Genomic DNA, 10,072 nt, shown 5'->3' with positions numbered 1-10,072 from the left:
CACTTAATCCTGCTCTCATGGCAGACCTTGGCTATCTTAGCCTTCAACGTTTGGTTGGCCCTCTCCACCAGTCCCTGGGACTGTGGATGTATACCGACCCGAATGAGTGTGTGATCCCCAGAGCAGCCTCAACTTCTCTCAACAACTGGTTGTTAAAATGGGTGCCATTATCTGACCTGATTCGTCTTGGAATGCCATATCGTGGTATCAGTTCAGTTTTTAACCATTTTACTACAGTCTTTCCATCTTCATGTCTAGCTGGGATAGCTTCTACCCACCTAGAAAATCTGTCTACCATTACCAAATCTATACTGATGTCTTGGAAACAGGCTGTTGGAACCGGGAAAGAGCCCATCGGCGTGGTGAGGGCAACATGAGGATCAGGAACCGGGTGCACTGCTGGAATGGTGACATCGTCGGAGCCAATAAACAATCTGGTCCAGGGGAACTGGTGGCGGGGTTGTCAGCGTCATGAGTCTCACAGGGTCTTGGAGTGTGGAGGGCGGCACTTCTACTGAGATGTGGGTCCCCTGGGAGTTCATCCATCCAAACTTGCACACTAAGTCCTCCTGAGTAGCTTAACTGGGCAGGAGGGAGACATCAGGAAGGAGTGGAGAACCTGCTGTTGTTGGTACTGGACTGTGAGTGGTTCCGTAAAGGACTGGTCTAGAGGTTTGCCTGTGACCCCTTTAATGGATTGAGTCCTGTTGGAGAGAGAGAAGACCCCTGAATTTACACATGAAAAGGTGGCGCCAGTATCAGCCAACATGATATAACTGTGTCCATTGATTGTCAGAGTGATGAGGGGCTCGGCACTCAAGGGGAAGTGAGTGGTGCCGTTGTTGTCAGAGAGTCATTGTGGTGGTGGGTGATAACCCTGCTGGGTCATCCACTGTGCCAGGGCTGGTTAGCAACAGTGGGCGGCCACGGCTGTGGCGGTTGTTGAGATTGCGGGGCTGCTGCCTGTGCCCCAAAGTTCTGGCTCTCTTCGGGCTGCGGTTGTGTCTGGCAGTCCCTGGCATAATGTCCGGGTTGTCCACAGTTGTAGCAGTAATATGTGGTTCCTCCTTGTACAGGTCCTCTCCGCCCCCTGCCTCTAGGGGGGCCTCGGTCTCTTCCTCTCTCCTCTATTTGGCCAGGGTGTTTGCCACTGTGTAGATTGTACCTGTGGTGGCCAGGGCGGTTGTGGTTGAGGGGGCCAGGGAACTTGTGGTGGGGGCCCCATCATCTGGGCCATAGCATAGACAGCTTCGGGGGTCACCTGGACCATTGGGGCTTGTGTCACGTGGGTGAATGGGTTGTTGCTTTGTCTGGTCTTGTGATGGTTCTCTCCAAGGTTGTATGGAGGAGGTGGGGTGGTTTGTGAAGTTGTCAATTCTGGGTATAATCTATTATTTTCTGAGTTTTATCCTGGGATGGGGTATCTTCTGCTGTTATTGGGGGTACAGTTGATTTTGACATGGTGGCCACTAGGCGGAGGGCCAGGGCATGACACTCCTCTTCCTCTTTTCTGGCAGCTCGTTTTGGCCTAGTGAAGCGGAATCTGCCTCCTTCTTCTTCTTTTTCAGCTCGCTTTGCATAGTTTAAACATTGATTTTGATAGTCAGTTATTTGTAGAATCTGTTGAGAAGTTGGCACTCCTTCCACAGGTATCCAACCAGCCTTCTCCCATGCTTTTACTAATCTTTTCCCCCTTTTTCTATCACCCTTACCTAATGCCTGTACCAGCTTTTCTCCATAAAATGTTGCCATTGTCTCTCCCTTTTCACTTCTCACTGCCAAATTCCTCTGCACCCCTCCCCCCTTTTTTCTCTTTTCCCTCTCTTTTTTTCCCTCCAATTTTCTCTACTTTTCAATAACCCACAAAGATTCAACAGTATTTTTACGTGTAATTTTAACCTACGTCTTCAACAGCAGCACCACAGACGGACCAGAGGCTTGGTCAATTATCAACGCTTCACTCGGGCTTAATCAGTCTTTTCCAAACTTTTACAATTTCATCTCTGACAAATACATACAAATACATTACTTTTTCAACACGTGGTGACTCACCTTATTGATGAAACCACCACAACGAACACTGGCTCGCTGTGCTGCGGTCTTCCCTCATCAGTATAGGACTTGCAGCGAATCAATCTACCGACAAGTTTATCGAAACACCCACAGAAAGCTCCAATAATTGGAATCGTCTACGCATCCCAGATGCTTCAAATCTCTTACCTCTACATCCGCTGAGAACTGCCCAGAGGGGGTAGTAACGAGTAAAAAATTGTACTTCTAGGAGTAGTTTTAAATCACTATACTTTTACTTTTACTTGAGTAGATTAGTGAAAAATAAACTGTACTCTTTTTAGGTTACATACAGTATGTTTTACACATGCAGTATCCATCCAAATTTGGTGTGACAAGTCTCTCAAGTAAGCTATTTTGTAATTAATAATTTATTTTATTGATTGGATGAACTATAATTGCCTAAAGATAATTATTTTTATCTTTGGCGGTCTGATTGATGCTTGTGTTAAGAAATAAATCAGACGTTACTCAACAGTTACTCACTACTTGAGTAGTTTTTCGTCAAGTACTTTTTTACTTTCACTCAAGTAATTATTTGGATGACTACTTTTACTTTTACTTGAGTCATATTACTCTGAAGTAACAGTACTTTTACAATTTTTGGCTACTCTACCCACCTCTGGAACTGCCTTATGGGCCGGTTCTCCTCTAAGACAAACACTGACACGTGGGCGCTGCAAACTTCCCCTCACAGTAACACTGCGGGTTTATCGTATTACTCACACCACGTGCTCCAAAGAATTTTATGGAATCGTCATTATCTCATCGCGTGAACTCAGTCTTATGGACCGAGACTCCAAAATGGTGAACGCTGGCTCTGTACGCGCCGAGACCTCCCTAGCATGTAGGTCAATCACTCCTACCGGCAAGTTTTGAATCCCTCGCGTATAGTAACTCTAATGGAATCACCTTATGAACACTGGCCCGCTATCGCGTTTCAGGCCTTCTCCAATTAGTAATTCTATTAACCCTTGTGTTGTCTTCCCGTCAACCATGAATTTCTTTTCACTTTTTCAATGTTGTGGGCGCTTTATTTTTAAATGTTTTTTCCTAAGTTAAAAAACTTAAAATGGGTCAAATTTGACCCGAGGACAACATGAGGGTTAAGCAAGTCTACTAACAGGTTTATCGAACCTCAACACACAGCGTGGCTCCATACAATTATGGAATCATATTTTATCAACTCATGCATCCTTCTAAATCGTCTACGCATCCCAGATGCTTACTCTCACACTTTCATTCATTCATCAGAGAAAATGGAATGCATTGCTCTATGTCCACAAAAACACTTAATAATTTTTAGTCTATATTTTTTTTTTACATAATGTACTCACCCGGAGGTCTGATCACTTTAATTTGGTTTATACTATTATACAATATGCTGAGTTTTGATGAAACAGGTTTCAGCTTACCTTTTTCTTTCAGAGAGCTCTCAGTGATCATTCCTCCGTGGTTTGCACACCATGCCTCCTTCGTCCCGTTTCGTCAGACGTGAACTGTCCGTGGAATCTGGACCCGGAGTTAAACAACTTCTAATCTTGATTCCGTGGAATTCCTAAGTTTAACCGCTGCTCGAAAACCATCCTCTGCTACCAAATTTGTTGCGAATTCCACTTGGAGGGTCCAAACGTCGGGACTCAAGTAGCTAAGGAATCACTCTAGCTTTGATTATGTATACCAAAACGATTTATTAATAAAAACAGAGCAATGCATTCCGGACAATAAATACGTGCACGGGTCTCAATGGAACATGACTAGTTCAGAGGTTCACAAAAAAGGCACTGAAACAATGGCGTACCTTGCCTTATATACGGGGTTCTCTTAAGGAGCCCTATTGGTCAAAAGCATCACAGGCGGTCATATCACCTTAACATCAGTATTTCTATGGCTGGGGGGTGGGCGCGGCTTCCTGTTTACAGTCTTTGGCAACGTGTCTGTGTGCGTGCGTATTAGGGGTCTTCCTGTGGAGGACCCTTTTGTCCGCCTCCATTGTGAGTGAACACGTGGCTTTCTGGCCATACTGCATCCGGTTCTCTGTAAAATGTAATGTTATACCAACACGGTGTCGCCCCCACCTGGATGCCAAGCAACAGTACATTTTCTCCTTCACTTAATGTCTGATATGAGTTTTGTTTCATTAGCTTATGCATAAGTTCATTCACAGTGTCTAAATATGATAACAAACCTGAGTACAATTCTCACAATAATTCACAATACCTGAGTATAATTTCCCACAAAAGAAAGACTCACATCTTCCATCACACAAAGCCATTTACCTTGTCCAGCTCTAAATTAAGACAATGGCCAGAATAGAACCTGACACTGAAAAAAACCATCATGTCTATTGGAGCAGCTGTCTTTACCAAACCCAGCTCTCTGAATGGCTGTGTTTCTTTTTACCACCATTATCCTGACAAAGTGTGGTTATCATTCTATTAGAGCTGTGTGTAGTACTGTTTAGCTTCTAGGCTCTGTGACACCCAAAATAGTGTCTGGCTCACATAAAACATCACTATCAATTCTTAACCGAGAACTGGCTTCGTCAAAACTATTTGTTATTTAACCTAAATGTGTCTGTGGCTTTTCAGCAGGTCTGTTTAATAAACTCACCACATATTTAGGTTAAGTATAATTAGATAGTATCCTGCCTTCCTTGCAGGAATGATAAGGCCTACTAGACATACTGTAGCAGGGAGTATTCTTCTCAGCTGTTTCTTTTGAATCATCACACATTTTTTCTGTATTACTGTAAACGTTTCTCTCTTTGTATTTTCTCAGCTTGTTCAAACATATATTCAATTGAGGTCAGACTATTAATCTGGAACTGACAGTCTGTCTGCTCTCTGTGTTCACTTGAGGACGTCTTGACGCACAGTGAAATTCTATGGTCAAATAAAACTTGTAAAAAAAAATACAAGCAACAAAATACAACCTTACTTTGGGATGAAATATTTTGGCCAACTAGCAAAAGCACAAAATCACAATTTGAGAACATAATCTATGGCACGTCTACAAAGAGTTCCTCCCTGTAAAGTATAATATATTTTCTGTAGAGTAGACATATGTAAACATATCTCATACTGTATATTAGATCTGCCCCTGTGTGCTGTACAGTCGGTGTTGTTTTCCCACCTGTAAAGGTCAGAGTCAGATTGTTGTTTCCTACTGCTCTCTAGAGAGTGAGGTAGATAACCCAGATGGGTGTATTCCATCTGTAATTACATAAGCACCTTTTCCCAGGCTAACTGTGTGATCATAGGGACAGAAGTAAGTGACACATGTATGCAAACTCTAAGGCAGCAGCACGACTAGCATGACTAAAGATGACAGCAACAAAGACGCAGCTTTCCTTATTAACTTGATTCTACATTTTTGCCCTTTTCCGCATTCTCTTGATGCAACTACAATAGCTATACGATTACATTTTGTCATTTTGTTTAAATGGACGTGACTTGACACCAGTTGTGTGTATTTGTTAATCAAATTAGTGACTAAAACTAGGCAATTTGTGAAATAATTAACAAAGAATACATCACTGTTGAGTGACTGGTAAAGTGACTAATTTACTAAATGTATTACTGTTGAAGTATGGAGCAGATTTGTTCTTCATTACATGCGAGAAAATAAATGATCTGAGAGAAAAAATAAATGTTGAGAGAAAAAGTTATCACACTGGTAAGCCAAAAAGCTTTTATGAGGAAAAAAAATATTTGAGAGAAAAAGTTTTTGTATCAATAGCAAAAGGAAAAAGCAAAGAAGCTACGTTTTGAGAGAAACACTTTTTTGAGAGAACTGTTTTCACACTGATAGCAAAAAATATATATTTGAGAGAGAGTTTTTTTGCTATTGGTATGAAAACTTTCTCTCTCAAATGTTTTTTTCTCTCAAAAAATGCTTTTTTGCTATCTGTGTGATAATGTTTTCTCTCTAACATGGTTTTTTCTCTCAGATTATTTATTTTCTTGTGTAATATAGAAAGAAATCTAGCTCCATACATAACGAAGCTGCTTAAACCACTGTTGGGCCCCGTGCTCCCTCTACAGGGACTGTTTTGAATCCCAACAGCATGAAAGTCCATCCATGCTTTAGATTGTATGGGTAAAGAGTGCAGATACTACTGGAAAAATACTTATGTGTGTGTGTGTGTGTGTGTGGAGGATAAACCATTTTTGTGCTGATCTAGATTACTGTAATTTAGATTATGTCTTTTTCAGGTATGGCTGCTCTGGACAGCCGTGCTTCTGGGAAAATGGGCATGAGGGCCGTGGTCTACTACACGACCACTACCATCATTGCTGTGTTCATTGGCATTGTCCTGGTGCTGATTATCCACCCTGGTAAAGGGTCAAAGGATGAGTTCACCAAACAGCAGCAAGTGGAGCAGGTCAACACTGCTGATGCCTTCCTGGACCTATCAGGTGCACCCACCACACACACCCACACACACACACACACACAACACCACACACACACACACACACACAAACACACACACACACACACACGCACTTATGCACCTGAACAATCAAACACAAACTCATAAGAGCCTGTGTGTCTGTTTTTTTAGCTGTGTGTTTGTTAATCGTGAGTAATGTTACAGTTTTTTTTTGATTGCCGGACAACAGTGGCAGGGCTGCCAACTTTTTCCCAAAACCTTGGAGTGAGATTGGGGGGGCCAACCCATATTTTGCCGGTACAAAGCAATTTCTTTGGGTCTTTATCCTTTAGGGTTTAAATTGGGTTTGTTATATGTGGGGGGATGGAGCTCTCCCTAGGAGGGTCTGGGGGTATGCCCCCCCAGGAAAAAAAATTGAAAAATAAACCATTAATGGCACTTCTTGAGAGTTTTTGAAAAAAAAAAAAAATGGAGAAATCAAGTCTTACATGATATGTGCAAACTGTAGGATTAAGAACCTTTGTGTTGTTGTAGTATCAACAGGTTTAGGGCATTCAGCATTTACATTATTAACTTAGTATGATATAAGAACTGACCACACAATGTGCCAAACATAATGAACCACATGAAGAGACAGCATATGTCATGGGTCTGTGGTGAACAGGTCCAGGGGTCCCTGGTGTAGGGACCAGGGACCCAAGTTAAATTAATGATGAGGGATCAACTAAGACCACTGAAATTCTAAAGAATGAGAACCACTGAGTTGCATAAATTCTAATCCTTTAACCTTTGTGCCAATGTTCAGTAATGTTTGGCCTCATCCTCTGTGCCCCCTTCCTGTTTTACTTTTTGTGAAAATAAAGACTATTTGTTCATTTAAAAAACATCAAATTAATTATTTACAGTTACATTTAGAGATGCAGGGTTAGAGAGCACAATAGTGGCCCAACGTTGCAGTTCGTATTTATATTATTATATATATTATATATATATAAGATATATATAATCTATATATAGATATATAGATTATTATAGTATATATAGTATAGCTCAGATGTGTTTCACCAGATTCTGCTCATATTTACAACTTTGTGCACATTCAAAATAAACTCCTCCCATCTCTGTGTCCGAGATGTGGAGAGTTGTAATATAGTTGCTGTGCATGTCATTCCTCCGGTGATATGGTGGATCTAATTCAGACCGTCTGACAGACGCAGAGGCCCTTTGGGGTCTGGGTCTCTGACAGAGTTTAGAGGTGTCCGTACGCTGCCTTTATCGAGGTTAAGCAGGATGGAAAACGCGCACTGCCCCAGCAGAGCGAGTCCCTACAATGAACTGAAGTTGCTACACCAGCGCGCTGCTCACCTCCACTCTTACAGAGAGAGTGGACACAAAGCGACGGACGGTCTGTGATAATCAGAGCTCATACCTGAAGCCGGGGAAATGCACCTGGGGGCTCGTGAAAAAAATGTTCTCATTTTGCGACAATTTGAAAATTCCACAGACAGGGAGCGCTCTTGAACCCACTCACAGTCTCTGAAAGCACAACTAGTCGATCACGAGTGGCTCAACAGGTAAAAAACATAGATAAACTCATCTTCATAATTTGACCAACTGGGCTTACACTTCAGCGTGAGAAATCGGGGGTTGTGCGTGTGCGTGTGTGAAACCTGTCAAATGCGTGTGTCTCACGGCCAATGCGTGAGAGTTGGCAGCCCTGCAGTGGACACAACGTGGAGCCACGAGTGCAAAACTCTAACCCAGTCTGCACAGCAGCAGTTCATGTGGACCAAACTGTAATTTGTCTTTAGTGCTTCAACCCAGTTTTCAAAACTCTACACACTAACCCACGGCTTTAACACTGTGGATTTACAGCACTTTGATCGAGTGCTAACACACTGCTGCCAAGCGTTGTTACTGGAATCCTGACACAAAATGTACCTCCTCTGTTGTTTTTTCTAGAAACATGTTTCCTCCAAATGTGTGGAAGCTTGCACCAAACAGGTAGCTCTCCCCCCACATTCCCTCTCTTTCTCTTACACTTAGGCTATGTGACGTTTAAGCCTCTCTAGTAAGGTTTATGTTTTCTGTTTGTACTTCATATGACCTTGTCATTCCTGTGGACTTAACAGGACCTGCGATCTCTGTTACACTGGAAATCAAATCTTTAGGAATACAATCTAATTTGCATCTATCGAAAAACACATCAGATGTCAGTTTCCCACACAGCCGAGTTGTTAACAGAGATATTTCAATTCCCTATTCCAGCCCATTCTCAGATGGAGTATTTTAACATTGTATCGTAACATTTTATGTACCAGATGGACAACATAAGACTTTGAAAGCACAAACAAATAACTAAATTCTGATCCATTTGTACATTTTAGTGTAAAGAATTGAAATTTAACCTGTTAGCCTGGACATCTATTTCCAGCCCCTTTTTTGTATCTAACAAACTATATACTATGTCGTCAATGACTCTTATCTCACTATTATTCTTGACTAAAAGTGTTTAGAAAATGTTATTGCCCCAGGCATTACTCACTATTTGACCTTTCCTCGTTCCAGTTCAAGACACAGTATGCCAGAAAGTAGTCGTTGTGAAGGTGACAGTGAATGACACCATATTCACACTCAATGATAGCCAGGAGATAACCCAGGTGGAGATGATCCCAGTGCCAGGGTCAGTTAATGGAGTCAATGCTCTCGGCATGGTGGTGTTCTCCATCTTCTTCGGTCTGATCATCGGGAGCATGGGGGAGCAGGGGAAGCCTCTAAGGACTCTTCGACTGTCTCAATGAAGCCATCATGAGGCTGGTTGCCATAATCATGTGGTAAGTACCAGGATGGACGGATGAATGGATGGACAGATGGATGGAGCTACGTAGAATGAAGTGTTGGATTACAAATTCACATTCATCGATCCTCAGGTATGCCCTATCGGTATCCTGTTCCTGATGCTGGAAGATCGTGGAGATGGATGACTCTCAGCCATGGGCGGGCCAGCTGGGAATGTACACATTGACAGTCATTTGTGGCCTGCTCATCCACGCCATCTGTGTCCTTCCAACACTCTACTTCGTCATCACCAGGAAGAACCCCTTTGTTTTCATTGCTGGCTGTTGCAGGCACTCATCACTGCCCTTGGAACACCTCAAGGTATGTTGCTTGCTACCGATGATGAGTGTTATTTTCATGATTCTGCAACTTACTGTATTTCTAGGAGACTGGTAGGAATTGTCCTTTTGTCTCGGTTTTGATGGTGTTTTCATCCTTCCTCTCCTCTATCCGTCCTCAGTTCTGCCACATTGCCCATCACTTTTAAATGCTGGAGGGAAAACAACAAGGTGGACAAGCGTGTAAACCCGTTTTGTGCTTCCTGTTGGCGCCACCATAAACAGGATGGCCAGCTCTATATGAAGCCCTGGCAGCCATCTTTATTGCTCAGGTCATGATTTAGACTTAACTTCGGACAGATTCTCACCATCAGGTAGGTCATACAATACTTTAAACACTCATTGCGGAATAATGGCATGCATTCAATAATTTCAAAAGACGCAAAAGGATTTGGTTCAGTAAGAGTGGAATCAATTTTGGACGTAC

General features: G+C 42.5%; 1 pseudogene; it reads left to right on the top strand.

The window, feature by feature from the left end:
• Nucleotides 1–2,874: 2,874 nt before the first annotated feature.
• LOC116676367 (excitatory amino acid transporter 1-like) lies at nucleotides 2,875–9,963 on the top strand (annotated as a pseudogene).
• The last annotated feature ends 109 nt before the right edge of the window (nucleotides 9,964–10,072 follow it).

This window comes from Etheostoma spectabile, unplaced genomic scaffold (genome assembly GCF_008692095.1).
Source record: "Etheostoma spectabile isolate EspeVRDwgs_2016 unplaced genomic scaffold, UIUC_Espe_1.0 scaffold00003117, whole genome shotgun sequence".
Taxonomy (NCBI): domain Eukaryota; kingdom Metazoa; phylum Chordata; class Actinopteri; order Perciformes; family Percidae; genus Etheostoma; species Etheostoma spectabile.
Note: the sequence above shows the minus strand (reverse complement) of the source record. Positions and strands in the feature narration are given on the sequence as shown.